This window comes from Vipera ursinii, assembly GCF_947247035.1.
Source record: "Vipera ursinii genome assembly, chromosome: 3".
In the NCBI taxonomy this organism is placed as follows: domain Eukaryota; kingdom Metazoa; phylum Chordata; class Lepidosauria; order Squamata; family Viperidae; genus Vipera; species Vipera ursinii.
This window is the reverse complement of record NC_139516.1, coordinates 148619274-148636759: the sequence shown is the minus strand read 5'-3', so window position 1 is coordinate 148636759 and position 17486 is coordinate 148619274.

The following is a 17486-nucleotide window of genomic DNA, read 5'->3' as shown; positions in this document are numbered from 1 at the left end:
CTCCCGTGGCTATTGCTTGTCAAAGGGTTGGAAAGTAATCCAGATGTCATTCTTTGATTTCCAACTTTTGTTTTATGTGACAACATTCACAGGTGTGGGCACACATGGCTACACACAACCATGTCTTTAACAGCGACCGAGGCAATTGCCAATGACAACTCTAAAGGCGGCCGCTTGTTTATGGAAGCTTGGTTTTCAAACCACTCCTCTATCAACCGGCACATAGACCTCCCACCTGCATACCAGGCACTAAGGAATTGGGAAGAGGAACGACTTGCGCGATATGAAGGCAAGCAGCGCAAGCATTCACAGAGCACCTCGTATCAAAATCAAGATTGCACACACACACAACCACCCTGCATTGTAGAACATGGAAGAAGAGCAACAACTATTTAGAACCTCTGGTGTAAGAACACGGGCAATGACTAGAGCTATGGCTACAACACATGTAACTATCAGCAATCCACTTTTGACAACAGACACTCAGAGAGAACTACATCCCCCAAAAACGGATGTGTGACAATTCAAAGAAATATGGCCGACCTCAACAAACAGACTGGTGACGCGCTTCATGAGCAGAGTGCAGACACCAACAGTATAAACATGATCTCCCCACCCCAGTGTTTCCATCCTGATGATGTTGGCAGTTAGCCTATGAAAGCTTGATCTTTTAGCAATAAAAACTCTTTCAGTTTTTCTTATTGCATCCCAGTGTTCGCTTAGTTTGTATATATATATATATATATAATATAATTGTATAATTATAATTGTATAATTGTATAATTGTATAATTATAATTATAATTGTATATATATATATATATACAATTATAATTATAATTTAGTTTATATATATATATATATATATGTTTTCTGAGGTTTTCGCGGGTGCCTGTATGTGGATCCTTGGTTTTTCGGGTTTTTCCCCGCGTAGAATTAAAGGTGTAGGCGCAACGTTTCGACGGAATCCCATCCGTCATCATCAGGCTTCTGCTTCCTTCTTCTGGGAGAAGCATGTGGCTCTTGCTCTTTGTTCCTCTTTTTTAAACTGCCAGAGGGGGTGTGTTCTGTGGAGGTGTGCTCTGATTGGGTAGGGGACCAAGTGTGTTCTGATTGGGTGGGAGTGTGTTTTGAATGGTGGGTGTGTTCTGATTGGGTGGGGGTGTGTTCTGAGTGGATGGGCTGGTCTCAGCTGCCAGCTCCAGAACTGAGCTGGTGAGTTGTGCTGCTTTTGTTCGGCTTCGTGTTTGTGGTGGTGCCATGTTTTTATAGTGGGTGTCAGTTTGCTTATTGTGTGGTTTGGAGGGGTTTAAAGTGGCTGATGTTGCAGCTGTAGTTAGGTTTCTGTTTTGTGGTTGTGTGTCTTTATCGTTGTGGGTTCGGATTTGCTTTTTGAATGGTTGTGTGGTGGTGATGTCATGTGATGTTATCATGAGTTTGGGTCTGGTATCATTCTTGGTGGTTGGGCTTCGTCTGTCAATCAAGGCGGGTTTCCAAATGGCTGGTAGACGAGAGGTATCATCTCGTTTATTCATGCTGTGGGGGCGTTTTTCTATCTCAATGGCTTCTCTGATTATTCTGTTGTTAAAATGTTCAATTTTGGCGATAGTTTTGGTTTTTTTAAAATCAATTTCATGTCCCGTGGCTTCAAAGTGTTGGACCAGGGATGAAGTTTGTTCTCCTTTTCTGAGTGAGTTTTTGTGCTCTTCAATGCGTGCACTTATTCTTCTGTTGGTCTGTCCGATGTATGTGGGATCACCCCTCTCACCTGTCATCGCAAACCTCTACATGGAACACTTTGAAACCCTCGCTCTGGAAAAATCCAACCACAAACCCAAACTCTGGCTCAGATACGTAGATGACACCTTCGTAATCTGGCCACACGGCAAAGAAAAACTGGATGACTTCCTCATACACCTCAATAGCCTACACCCCAAAATACAATTCACCATGGAAACAGAAGCTAACAATCAACTTCCCTTCCTTGATGTCTTAGTCTACAAGAAATCCAACGGCTCCCTAGGACACACTATCTACCATAAAAAAACACACACAAACCGCTATCTGAACGCACTCTCACACCACCACCCAGCACAGATCAACTCCGTAGCCAAGACACTCATCTCCAGAACAAAACACCTAGCTGACGAACAACACCTAAAAACCGAACTACACACTCTCACTAATGTACTAACAGCCAATGGATTCCAAAGAAACACGATTACCAACTTAATCCAAAGAGAGACACCCACAAAAACCCAAGACAGAGAACAAGAAAATGGCAAAGCCCTCCTCCCATACTTAAAAGGGACCACAGACAGAATCAGCAAGGTCCTCCAAAAACACAACATCAAAACAGCATTCTACACAGACAGAAAAATATCCACCATCCTAAGAAACCCCAAGGACATAATTGGGTTAGAAAACCAAGGAGTATACGAAATCCCATGCACCACCTGCCCCACCACATACATCGGACAGACCAACAGAAGAATAAGTGCACGCATTGAAGAGCACAAAAACTCACTCAGAAAAGGAGAACAAACTTCATCCCTGGTCCAACACTTTGAAGCCACGGGACATGAAATTGATTTTAAAAAAACCAAAACTATCGCCAAAATTGAACATTTTAACAACAGAATAATCAGAGAAGCCATTGAGATAGAAAAACGCCCCCACAGCATGAATAAACGAGATGATACCTCTCGTCTACCAGCCATTTGGAAACCCGCCTTGATTGACAGACGAAGCCCAACCACCAAGAATGATACCAGACCCAAACTCATGATAACATCACATGACATCACCACCACACAACCATTCAAAAAGCAAATCCGAACCCACAACGATAAAGACACACAACCACAAAACAGAAACCTAACTACAGCTGCAACATCAGCCACTTTAAACCCCTCCAAACCACACAATAAGCAAACTGACACCCACTATAAAAACATGGCACCACCACAAACACGAAGCCGAACAAAAGCAGCACAACTCACCAGCTCAGTTCTGGAGCTGGCAGCTGAGACCAGCCCATCCACTCAGAACACACCCCCACCCAATCAGAACACACCCACCATTCAAAACACACTCCCACCCAATCAGAACACACTTGGTCCCCTACCCAATCAGAGCACACCTCCACAGAACACACCCCCTCTGGCAGTTTAAAAAAGAGGAACAAAGAGCAAGAGCCACATGCTTCTCCCAGAAGAAGGAAGCAGAAGCCTGATGATGACGGATGGGATTCCGTCGAAACGTTGCGCCTACACCTTTAATTCTACGCGGGGAAAAACCCGAAAAACCAAGGATCCATATATATATATATATATATATATAATATAATTGTATAATTATAATTGTATAATTGTATAATTATAATTGTATAATTATAATTATAATTGTATATATATATATATATATATATATATATATATATATATATATATATATATATATATATATATATATAAATAATATATAATATATAATATAATAATAATACATAATTGGGTTAGAAAACCAAGGAGTATACGAAATCCCATGCACCACCTGCCCCACCACATACATCGGACAGACCAACAGAAGAATAAGTGCACGCATTGAAGAGCACAAAAACTCACTCAGAAAGGAAGAACAAACTTCATCCCTGGTCCAACACTTTGAAGCCATGGGACATGAAATTGATTTTAAAAAAACCAAAACTATCGCCAAAATTGAACATTTTAACAACAGAATAATCAGAGAAGAAAAACGCCCTCACAGCATGAACAAACGAGATGATACCTCTCGCCTACCAGCCATTTGGAAACCCGCCTTGATTGACAGACGAGTCCCAACCACCACACAACCATTCAAAAAGCAAATCCGAACCCACAATGATAACGAGGCACAACCACAAAACAGAAACCTAACTACAGCTGCAACATCAGCCACTTTAAACCCCTCCAAACCACACAATAAGCAAACTGACACCCACTATAAAAACATGACACCACCACAAACACGAAGCCGAACAAAAGCAGCACAACTCACCAGCTCAGGTCTAAGGCTGGCAGCTGAGACCAGCCCATCCACTCAAAACACACCCCCACCCAATCAGAACACACCCACCATTCAAAACACACTCCCACCCAATCAGAATACACTTAATCCCCCACCCAATCAGAGCACACCTCCACCCACAGAACACACCCCCTCTGGCAGTTTAAAAAAGAGGAACAAACAGCCACTACCACATGCTTCTCCCAGAAGAAGGAAGCTGAAGCCACAAGCCTGATGATGACGGATGGGATTCCGTCGAAACGTTGCTCCTACACCTTTAGTTCTACACGGGGAAAAACCCGAATAACCAAAGATCCATACACACACACACACACACACACACCTAAATTTAATAAACCTCTATTAAATTTAACCCCTCTTAAATTATATTATTTAAAAGTTTTATTGTAAGTTCTTTTTTCATCATACTTTGGAACAAAGGAATCTTATTTACCTATTACTCCTATTTTCCCATGCAAGAGGGACTTGTCATACTACAGAGATAAAAGGATATACCCAGCTGCAAATGCTGGAAAAACCATCTCATTGTCTCTTTAGTGTATTGAAATAATTAAAGCCTGTTTTATACCATCAAACCATGACAATAACTTTTGATATGTATGAGTTTCTAGACTATTTTTGTTTCAGCTTGAATCATTAACTAGATGTAATAACAGTTATTTTGATGTTTAGTCTTCAAAGAACATTTTCATACTCTAGCCTGGGCTACTGATAAAACATATACTTGCAAAGAAAAGTACCAGTCTTCTTGCCATTTGGATTAGCTAAGCAGCTCTTCAGTTTATCAAGAAAACGTGTGATACAACATCAACCTAAAATTGACACTTTCGTCTTTAACATGTATGGCAGGCAAATATTTTTCAAGGTTTGAAAAATAGCATTTCTGGTCAAGAAATTTGGTAAATGATTGATTTATAGATTTATAGTATAAATCTCCTTATGCATATGCATTGATGTAGTTTAAGAAATTGACTCGGTTTTAAGTTAGCTGCTAGGTTATTGCAAAGCACTGGAAATTCAAGTAAATTTTGTTGGATTAGTAATAAAAATATGCTTTGGTTTAAGAATTAAAAACAACAAAGAGCTCTGAAATAAAAGACAAGATCAGTCAAATGTAGTCCTCAGTTATTAGCTGTAATAATAAAAATATTCCCAATAGATAACCCATCAGGATATATTTTAATAGAAATATTTAATAGATTTTTAAAAAATGTTTGATTTGTTCAAAATCATGTAGGTATGCAGTAACATCCCAGTTGAGGAAGGGTTGTTTGTTTCTGATTCGCTGTTAATTAGCTTTTTTCAATTTTGTATGATTATTACCTCCACTACTGTAATTATTTGATTTTCATTTTGTTTTTATATTGCAAAAATATTAAAAGAGACAGCGGAGGCAAGAGATATGGAAAGCTTCCGTTTTTCATTTGCTCTGTCTGCTAATAATGTAGACTGTAATAATTAAAAAAAGAAAAATAATTAGAAAACGAAAAATCGAAGCTCTTGATCTGTGATATTGTCCTTAAAATGGAGACAAAGGAGCAAAAGGCATTGGGAGAGTGCTTAATTTGACTTGCAAAATGCAGACCAACCTGGTACTTTATATTCAGTCCTGAAACAATTCCCTCCCTGCTTTCTCCACTTCTCCCTCCTTCCCTTGCATATTTTACTTATGATTTTAAAGCATGAGAGCACAGTCTGATGATCTCATTCAAGCTGTTTTCAAGGGGAGAAATTCTTTTAAAAAGCTGGAGGAAAAAAGGTGATGAGGTTAGCACAAATAGGAGAACTGACTTTTAATTAAAGAGAATTTATCTAGTTTTGTTTCTTTTTGGAAACCACTTTTGGGCTTTTTGCTCAAAACTGAAAAAAAAATGAAGCTTTGATTTTAGGTCTGATGATTAGAATAATTGGTTATTATAGAAATGGCTCGAAATGTTATGAAATGTAAAGCTAAAGGCTGAGGTTGTATTTTTTTTTATTTTACTGCACTGAAAAAAATTGGAAGTCACCACTTCTCTCTCTCTCTCTCTCTCTCTGTACTTTTTCTTTTTCTGCATAACCAAGTACTCCTTGAACTTCTGTGCAGCTATAAAGGCAGAACACGAATAAATAAACAAAAACTAACATGAAAGATCTGATTTCTGAGATCATAATCTGATTTTTCAGGGTAGTGACTGCTAATATTTATTTTTTTATTTATTTTAATTCCATTTATATCCCGCCCTTCTCCGAAGACTCAGGGCAGCTTACAAGTTTAGCAGTAGCCTTCATTCTATGTATATGCCTGCTTATTAGGGCTTTCACACACACCCCCCAAGCGGCATTATTACAAAGTCAGCTTAATTGCCCCCAACAATCTGGGTCCTCATTTTACCTACCTGGGAAGGATGGAAGGCTGAGTCAACCTTGAGCCTGGTGGGACGCGAACCTGCACTAATTGCAGGCAGCTGGTTGTACTTAAGGAGGCATTAGCCGGCTGCTCCACCAAGGCTCTAATATGAATTGGATTGCACTTCTCAAAGTAAAAATGGCAAACTTTAAATGAAGGGCTTTAAACTGAAACCTATAAAGACTAGAAATGAAAACCCTGAAATAAGAACCTCACATAAAGACTTGTGTTGAAATGGGTGTATGCTGTAATGGTGCCTATTAAACTACTGAGTGGAAAAACAAGAAGAACCTTGGCTCATAAAAGTTCATGGTCTTTGTTCTGTATATACTATACAATATTCAAAGTATGGGAAATAAAGAAGACAAGTTTGAATTCTTTGTACAAGAATACAAATTGGATTTTATAGCCCCCTTGGAGCATTCTGCTCTGGCAGAATTAATTTTGACCATTTTAGTCTCCTGCAATTCAATGGACACCTCCCTCCCATTAGTACTAAGTCATAAAGCAATGATAGATGGCACTGCCTAATAAATAAACAATGGAAAAGTTTTTATCACTAATCAAAGTGCATATACAATATGATGATGGTGATTTCTAGGACAGTATGGGGCCAAATGAAGTGTCTCTGTCCTCCAAATTCCATTAATAATACTCCAATTTAGGGCATATTGTCTTCAGTAGAAAATCTCTCCAAGAATCTGGCTCAAACAATTATTGTCCTAGATTTATCTATCTTTAATTAGGTCACACCAGGAGGTTATTCTGTGAAATATAGACATTGGTTAGGCACCACTATGAATACTACACTATATAACTATCTCCTGTAACTCATTGCAATATTTAGATGTTTTCAGGTTTGATGGTTGTTTAATAGTGATAATTTTACACTGGTTTTATAGCTGCATTCAGTGGAGCAAGGTCAACATCGAGAGAGACGAATTGCAAAGTGCCATTTTGCCAGAAAATGGCAAAAACTATTGCAAAGCACTGTCATGTGGCAATGGGACACTGGAACTGGTCATAAATGTGAGCCGGTTGCCAAGCACCTAGTATGCAACCATGTGACCGTGGAGTAGGTGGGGATGTAGCAGCCATAACATTGAGGGTGGGTCATACTTAGCATGTTTGAAGTCCGTCATGTCTGCCAAATGGAAATTAAGTGACCAGCTGTTAAGCAAGAACTACCTGTAAAAAGTTTGATTTTTTCCCCATTTCTTGAAGTCTGAAAAAAAGTACCGATTCTAACAAGTAGTTTTTCCACATAATTTCACTCACACGTGAATATTATGTGAATAGGTTGCAAAAACGTGCAGTAATATGGTCCATAGATGGCAGCAGTTTCTAAGAAAGCTCTTTTCGAAGGCCATTTCAGATCAGGAAATGTGCTGGACACAAAGATCAAAATTGTGAGTCAGTCTCTAAACTGCAGTCAACTCCCCTTAAATAGCGCAATTCTACACAAACTACTCGAGAACCAGTTTGGTATAGTAGTTAAGGCATCAGATTAGAAATTGGGAGTCCATGAGTTCTAGTCCCGCCTTAGGCACAAAGCTAGTTGGGTGACCCTGAGCCAGTCACTTTTTCTTAGCCCTAGGAAAGAGGCAATGACAAAAAAGTTTGCCAAGTAAACTACATGGACTTGTCCAGGCAATCTCTGAGAATTGGGCATGATTGAACAGACGAAGAAGAAGAAAAATGCAAACTACTTACCAACCTTTTCTTCCTAAACAAGTGTTATTTGTTCCAACTTTATCTACACTAGGTTAAATAATAAAGATAATTTTATTATTAATTTTTAATTAATAATAATTAAATTTTAAATAATTAAATAATAATTAATTTTATGACCTCCGATCATTCCGCCGGGGCCTGAAGACCTGGCTCTTCGAGCTCTCGGGCCCAGACTGAGGAGGAAATTTTAATTTGGGGTTTTTTAACTGACTACAGGGTTAATTTAATATTTTTTAATTGGGTTTTTAATTTTTGTATTTTGGATTTTTAATTCCCTGTAAACCGCCCTGAGTCCTCAGGGAATAGGGCGGTATATAAATATAACTAAATAAATAAATAAATAAATAAATATTTCTTTAAAAATAGCAACATTTTGCTACTTTATGTGCAAGCTCATAAACAACAATAGTTCTTCCTGTTAGGGGATAATTTTATGTTATTAATTTTATTGATTGTACTGAAATAAATGACTGAAATAAAGTTCTGTCTGTTTCTGTTTAGTTAAGAAAATATCTCTGAAATGATGACCCAACAGATCATAGGTTGTCTGGTAGGGTGTTATCTTTTTGCTGGTGTGGGCCATCATAATAATAGTAATGATGATGATGATGATGATGATGATGATGATGATGGAAGGGACCTTGGAGGTCATCTAGTCCAACTCCCTGCTCAGGCAGGAAACCCCGCCTTTTTGAAAATTCTTGCCAAGTTACCTTAAAAATTCACCTATAACTTCCAACCAGCTCACAAAAAGTTCCCACGGTCTTGCTATATAGATAGTCCTCAACTTATGGGCACAATTGAGCCCAACATTTCTGTTGTTAAGTGAAACATTTATTAAGTGAGTTTTGCCCCATTTTACGACTTTTCTTGCCACAGCTCTTAAGTGAATCTGGCTTCCCCAATGACTTTGCTTGTCAGAAGGTCACAAAAGGAGATCACGTGACCGCGAGACACTACAACTGTAACAAATATGAATCAGTTCCCAAGCACACGAATTTTGATTACATAGCCATAGGGATGCTACGACGTAAGTATGAAAAACGGTCATAAGTAACTTTTTCAAATCCGTTTTAACTTCAAACGGCCAGTAAATGAACTGTTGTAAATTGAAGATGACCTGTAATGCTTAGGAAAAGCTTGCTATCCCATCTTTCAGCTACCACTTCCTATTCTCTTCAAAGTCACTACTTTAGCTTCCCTGGCTATTCCCTGAAGCGGTATATTAATATATTCTTTTAAAACATCTCACCACTATCTTGACATGGTCTTTCTATATACTCTGCTAGATCTTTGTAGTCAAAAATAAGTACTGATCTATTAACAGTGATCTACTAGAAAGAGTTAGTGCCATAAACTCATGGCTATGATGGTGTGGGAAAACAGGGGACAGAACTAAATTCAGAACAATGCATTACATAATATTGGCAATATTATGTGGTGGATCAAATGAATATTTTCTACTATGTTACAAGATGCCTCATTTTAAATGAATGAAACATATTCATGACTTTGAAAGTTTGTACGAGAACCTTTATTTCCATTAAAACATTATCGCTTATGAATGATTATTCTAAAAATATATTTCCTGTGTTCTGACCTGATCTATTTCTTGATAAGACAAGAAAGAGATAAATGGACCATGGTGTGTGTGTAAAATTTTTAAAAGTGAACAATATGGTATGGATTTTCAAATTATTTCCGGTTGTCTACTAATCACAGAATTTTTAAAAAAGAACTATTTCATAAGGTGTTTGAAGTCAAAATCTCTTTGGCAACTGTAAAACTCACAGCTGGATCAAATGATCTAGAAAACATACAACTGACTTAATTGTCATGTGTACGGTTAGTAGAAATCTACTGATGTATTTATTATTCTACATATTTACTGCGTAGCAGCCAGCTTAAGAGTTATTCTGTTTCTATGGTGAGTTAGTGAATAGTAGGCCAGTATAAAGCATAGAGGTCTATCTGTTCAATATAAAATTGTCAGAGATACAGGTAGTCCTCGACCTAGGATGGCAACAGAGCCCAAAATTTCTGTTGCTAAACGAGACAGTTGTTAAGTGAGTTTTGCCCAATTTTACAACCTTTCTTGCCACAGTTGCTAAGTGAACCACTGCAGTTGTTAAATTAGTAATTAGTGCTAAGGGAATCTCACTTCCCCATTGACTTTGTTTGTCAAAAGGTCACAAAAGGTGATCACATGACACACACACACACACCCCGATACTGCAATGGTCAGAAATATGGCCCAGTTGCCAAGCATCTGAATATTGATCATGTGACAATTGGGGATGCTGCAACAGTCTTAAATGTGAAAAACAGTCATCAGTCATTTTTTTCTGTTCCTTTGTAACTTTGAATGGTCACTAAATGAATGGTTGTAAGTTGAAGACTATCTATAATACAATGTACAATATGTGGGAAGTCAGCCCCCCGAGAAAGAAATATTTCTGGGAATATTAAAAGGCAGAATATTATATTTTGCCAAAGGATCTTAAAGGCAGAACCCCCCCCCCCCCGCCGTCTCTCTTCCCCAAACAGAAACCAGGTCTGCAGAAATGCAGATGTGATAATCTTGTCAGAAAGATTGGAGCCAGGAAGCTGGCATTAGAAAGACAAAGATCCATAGAATCAACAATCCCTCACATCAAAAATCCAACACGTGACTTAGTCATCAGCCCCAGCCCCAGCGAAGCAGTATATGACCTTTGGGACATAATAGGATTAACCTACCACCAATGAGAAGGAAGGACTCACTGGAGAAGAGCCTAATGCTGGGAAAGATTGAGGGCAATAGAAGAAGGGGACGACAGAGAATGAGGTGGCTGGATGGAGTCACTGAAGCAGTAGGCGTGAGCTTAAATGGACTCCAGAAGATGGTAGAGGACAGGAAGGCCTGGAGGAACATTGTCCATAGGGTCGACCCAAACAAGGAGGAACAATTAGAAATTTGAGTGAATCTGAAAAAGTTGTAAGGCAAAATTTGGAGCAACATTTGGCTGCCAGTCCCAATTAGGCTTGGGGTGTGTGTGTGTGTCACCTGAGGGATTGCCAGTAGATAGATGGTTGATTATTCTGGTTGATCAATAGTCAGAAACAATTTAGCCTCAAACTAAGGTGCTGTTGAGAAATTTTAAAAATGCAACTAGCACTCTTTTGGCTTGGCAGATGTGTGCCATGGCCTTCAGGAAATGAAATCTGTCCACATTTGTGCAGGGCACTAGAAAGATCTGACCAGCATGTTATATCTACTCACAAATTGCAACTGCCAGTAACAACAGGGACCTGTCCAGAACTCTCTCACAATAGGTACAGATAGTCCTTGACTTACAACCATTTGTTTAGTGACCATGACGTTACAGCGGCACTGAAGAAGAAGACTTACATCCAGTTCTCACATTTAAAACTATGGCAACATCCCCCTGGTCCCATAATCAAAATTCAGATGCTTGGTAGCTGGCATGTATTCATGATGGCTACAGTATTCTGGGGTCATGTGTGTGTTATATTAACGTTAACAAGTTGTATTGTTGAAAGAAATGTTAACCACTGTATGAGGTAAATAACCGGGACAGGAATACACGCGGCAGCTTTTGACAGCTGTCAAAAGCTGCCGCCGGCGAATGCGCAGGCGCAGCAAACTGACAGCTCTCAGCTGTCAGCACAGCTCACCACCACGCATGCGCAAGCTGCCACGAGGACGCAGAGCTGTCAAAACACACCCCGCAGCCGATTGGCTCAGCAGTTCAGGCGGGAGAGAAATGAGCAGCTGATTGGTGCAGCCAGCCGGCGGCTGGCTATAAAAGAGCAGAAGCGGAGCAGAAGCGGTACCTCAATAAACTGTTAGACCGAGCCAGCTGTCTCTGAGTGGTTCTTGAACCACTTCAATGTGATTGCAATTAGTGATCTTCACAGCCTGCTTCCAACAAGCAAAGTCAGTGAGGGAAGAGCAGATTTGGTTAATGATTGCATAACTTACTTAACAACTGCAATGATTCGCTCAACAACTGTGGCAAAAATGATTGCACAATTGGGTGCAACTCACTTATCAACTGGCTTGCTTAGCAACAGATATCCCAATCCCAATTCTGCTCAGAAGTCAAAGGAATAGCTGTATGTTAAATTGCTTCAGTTTGACTGGCAAACCTCCAGAATCACTTACTGAACATATTTCTAAAGCCCAAAGAGGCTGCTGAGAAAGTATACTTCATTTGGTAATCAAGAAGGTTGTGACTCTTTAGACTGAGACAAAGCCAGAAAATAATTGGGACTGTTTCTTTAGGCAAGGATTTTCATTAGAACTTGGCTCCTGTTGTAATTATACAAACATCCCCTAAAGCGAAAAAAGCCAGCTTCCATAATGATTATTAGCAGGTTTGTGGCTGGAGCAGGAAAGTTCACAGGCTGCCTTTTGTTAATGAAGTGTCTTGTTTTACATCAAATGTGCTTTTCAGGGAGGAGAAAAGTTATGCAATAAAAGGACTCTGGTTCTGCAAAGGGAACCTATTTCAGTCATTGAAATGTGCTTCGTGGAAATTCCAATATTTTGGCTGCAGGGAATAAGACATTTCCCCCCAGTTGCTGAAAAATGGTATGAGAAAGGAAGGAAGGAAGGAAGGAAGGAAGGAAGGAAGGAAGGAAGGAAGGAAGGAAGGAAGGAAGGAAGGAAGGAAGGAAGGAAGGAAGGCTAAATTTGTAGCAGTTCAACTAGTTTGGTCAATAATGAGAGGTGCTAGTTTCTGATCATTCTGACATTCTCCTCTCAGGTATAACTTAGGACAATCCAATTCTATCTGACCTGGTGTCCTGCTTCTATATAGGTAGTTCTTCTATTGGGACTTAAGTACAGCTAGTCCTTGTTTAGAGACCTCAGATGGGACAGCAACTCATTAAGCGAAATGGGTGCTAAGTGAAACTGTGACTGTGCTTACAATCATATTTTAGCTTTCTGCTTTACAGACCTGCAAAAGTCGTAAAGGCAAGGACTGGTCATGAAATTACTTTTTTCATCACCATCATACAGTAAATGCAAATGGTTGCTGAACAAGACAGTCACTAAATGAGAACAACCTGTATTGGTATTGTCCTGTATTTTCCAAAATACCGACTTTGCTACAGACTGTTAGATTAAGCTACATTGACGTAACTTTTAAAATTAGTCATAACATGAAGTCTCTTTGAAGTGAAGGCAAGTCCTAAATGACTGAACTGATCCATCTGTGCAAAGCTCTGTGTCATGATCCAAAGGATAAAGTTTTCTGAATATGGTCATTAAGCTTCCTAGGCATGTGTTTTATCTATACATTGCTGACTTTTTTTGTTCAAAATTAGAGGTAGTCTTCGACTTACAACAGTTCACTTAGTGTCCATTCCAAGTTAACAGCACTGAAAAAAGTGACTCATGACCATTTTTCAGACTTATGACCATTGCAGTATCCCCTATGGTCATGTGATTTACATTTGGATGCTTGGCAACTGACTCACTTTTATGATGGTTGCAGTGTCCCAGGGTCATGCGTTCTCCTTTTGCGACCTTCTGACAAGCAATGTCAATGGGGAAACCAGATTTAATTAACAACCGTGTTACTAATTTAACAACTGCAGTGATTCACTTAACAAATGTGGCGAGAAAGGTTGTAAAATGGGGCAAAACTCACTTAACACATTTCTCCCTTAGTAACAGAAATTTTGGACCCAATTGTGGTCGTAAGTTGAGGACTACCTGTATAATCCAAAAATACATCAGGAGGTTATGAGGATAAAACAGGAGAGATATAATTTCTACTTGGCTGGAGAAAAGGATGTCCACATTTACAAAGGAAAAATTTACAATCATATTTTCAGAACCTTTGCTTTTAAACTGCACTGCTGACAGGGTCTGATTTAAATATTTAAGTCTTAATTCTGGCCCTTTTCCCCCTCTACTCCGGCCAGCTGTGGCCTTATTTTGGCCATATAAATAGACAAAGTAAGGGACATGTGACAATTGCAATACAGTAGCAGGAGTGAAAAGCTCAAATCAATCAAATCCACTGATTTGTTTTAACTGTTTGGGAAAATGTTACGGGAAGTGGACAGACTGCCATTCTATTGCATGCTACAGGGCTTTTGTATTATATATGTAAACAGCTAAGTTAGATGTGATTAAACCGTATACGTGAGGAAAAGCAAATCTGACAGGAGAACACGCGGGAACTTTGACAGCTGTCAAAGTTCCCCGCACAGCGCAGGCGCAACCGCTGACAGCTCGCGGCTGTCAAAACACCGAGCCATGCGGAAGCCTGAACTGTCAAGAACAGACGACGCGGATTGGTCCAGATAGACGCGGCGCCAAAATGGACGTTCCTGATTGGCCCTCACTGACAGCTGCCGGCTATAAAAGCCGGGCGAGTTATTCTGTTTTGTCTTGCTCTAAATAAACCTTTTAGTTAACTAGCCTGTCGTCCCGAGTGGTCCTTTGGCTACTTCACTGGCGACGAAGGTGGGATCGCTCCAGAGCTGAAGTCACGGCCGCGGAAGAGAGTTCCCGGCCAGAGCTGTCACGGAAGTTTTAACTTCCAACGGAGCGAGACCCAGGACCGGACGACATGGCAAACTTCGGTCGCGTGAGGGAATTCGACACCCGACATCCCGAAAGGTGGCAATCACACCTGGGCCAGGTCGAGGGATTCCTCCTTGTCAGCAAAATCACCGATGACCGAGCAAAGGCCGCGGCGCTGCTATACATCAGCGGACCCCCCGTCTACGACGCTGCCGTGGGGCTGTTCAGCCCGGTGCCCATCACCGAAGTATCCTACGCGGACCTGGTAGACCAGCTGACGAAGCATTACATGCCAGCCCGATCCGAACTGTACTGGCGGGTTCAATTCGCCCAGAAGAAACAACGCCCAGACGAACCCGCAAACGATTTCATCGCTGGGGTCTGACACGCCGCGCGGAACTGCCGCTTCCCCGACCTAGAAGACCGCATCAGAGACCAGGTGGTGATCGGCCTGAGGGACGAACGCCTACAGAAGAAGCTGACATCCAAGACCGACATGAGCCTGGCAGAGCTGACCAGAGAAATCATGGCCTACGAGTACAACCACAAGAAGAAGCCGACTACCACGACCCCAGAGAGCCCAGCGACCGTCTTCCAAGAAAGCGCCACCCTTAGCGACAGCGAAGAGTCGGTGGATTTCACCGACGGAGAAGCCCTGCAGCGCAGAATGGAACGCAGGCAACCAAGGAGAAGCGACACTTCGGACCGCCGAAGGTCCAGGAACCCCCCTCCGCCACCGCCGCGTTACGAGCAACGGGCCGCCTGCGCCAGCTGCGGAGGCAATCATGCCCGAGGAAGCTGCCGGTTCAGAAACGCTAAGTGCCACAATTGCGGGAAGACTGGCCACATCAAACCGGTGTGCCGCAGCAAGGGCCGTGACAACATCAATGATTTGGAGGCAAACTCCCCAGGTAGGCCAGCTACCCAGGCCAGCAGAGAAAAACCGCCAGGGGCCCTGGTAGAAACAATTGACAGGGTAAACAGCCTAAGCTCAAAGGTTAAGATCAGGGTAAGAATTCAGGGGGTGCCCTTCCTCATGGAAATGGATTCAGGGTCAGCAGTCTCCCTAATTTCATTTAAAACTTATCAGGAGATCTGTCAACAAGGCAAGGGAAAAATTCCCCTGAGGCAAACCCAGGTCCACCTAGCAGACTTCCAGAAAACCCCTATTCCTCTGGAAGGGAGGGCTAAGGTGGAAGTAGAGTACAGATCTTTCAAGGGTCCCCTAGAAGTACTGGTAACGCCGGGAAATCGCACCAACCTGATAGGGCTGAACTGGTTCGGACCGTTAGGGATCGCCATAACGGGGGTAAATACTGTACAATCACCCAGTCTCGAAGCCGTTTGCAATAAGTATGCAGACGTCTTCGATGGCACTTTAGGGAAATACACGGGTCCCCCCATCTCTTTACAATTAAACCCAGCCATCCAACCCATTAAGATAAGAGCTAGGAGAGTGCCCTTTGCCCTTAAAGAAAAAATTGAAAGGGAACTAGAGCGCCTCGTTGGGCTCGGGGTGCTTGAACCGACAGAGGGGGGAAGCTGGGAGACCCCAATAGTCACTCCGGTTAAGCCTAATGGGGAAATAAGATTATGCGCGGACTATAAGGCGACCCTCAACGTAGCTCTTAGCCCCCATGCTTACCCGGTGCCAGCGGTAAGGGACGTTTTTGCTTCCATCCGCTCCGGCGCCATTTTCGCCAAACTTGATCTCACGCAGGCGTATTTGCAACTGCCTGTCACAAATGACACCGCGGAAGCCCAGACAATTGTCACCCACCGCGGTGCCTTTAAAGTAAAAAGGCTACAATTTGGCATATCAGCAGCCCCGGGTATCTTCCAGGGTATCATGGAGAAAACCCTGAAAGGAATACCCGGGGTCTGCCCCTACTTCGACGATGTTCTCATCACCGGAGAAAATGAAGCAAATCTAGCTGACAGACTGTCAGCTGTGCTGAGCCGGCTCAGAGAAGCCGGCCTCAAACTTAAGCGGGAAAAGTGCTCCATTGGAGTCACCTCCACAGAGTTCCTAGGGTACAAAATAGACGGACAGGGCATCCACCCCACCACAGACAAACTAAGGGCTATTCAAACAGCACCTAGCCCAAGGAATAAACAAGAACTCCAAGCCTTTTTAGGATTATTAAATTTTTATCATGCCTTCATCCCCCACAAAGCCACTATCGCAGAGCCTCTGCATAAACTCCTGGATAAGGGAACTGCCTGGTCCTGGACCAAAATTCATGAAAATAGCTTCCAATCACTAAAAAAGATTATTTGCAATAGTTCAACGATCACCCTTTTCAGAGAAGATACACCAATATGCATCGCTTGCGACGCATCTCCCTATGGAATTGGGGCAGTATTAAGTCATTTATACAAGGATGGCACCCAAAGACCCATAGCCTTTTATTCACGCACTCTGTCAAAAGCAGAAAGGAATTACGCACAAATAGACAGAGAAGCCCTAGCAATTGTTGCAGGGGTCAAAAAATTTCACGACTATCTTTATGGGAGACCCTTCACTATATACACAGATCACAAACCCCTATTAGGGATATTCACTTGGAATAAAATAACACCTCAGATTCTCTCACCGAGAATACTACGGTGGTCCACATTCTTATCTGCCTATTCTTATCAGTTAATCCATAAACCAGGGAAGGAATTAGGACACGCAGACTGCCTCAGCAGACTGCCAATCCCTAGCAATGACCCAGACCCAGCCCCAGCTGGGATGATCTTAGCA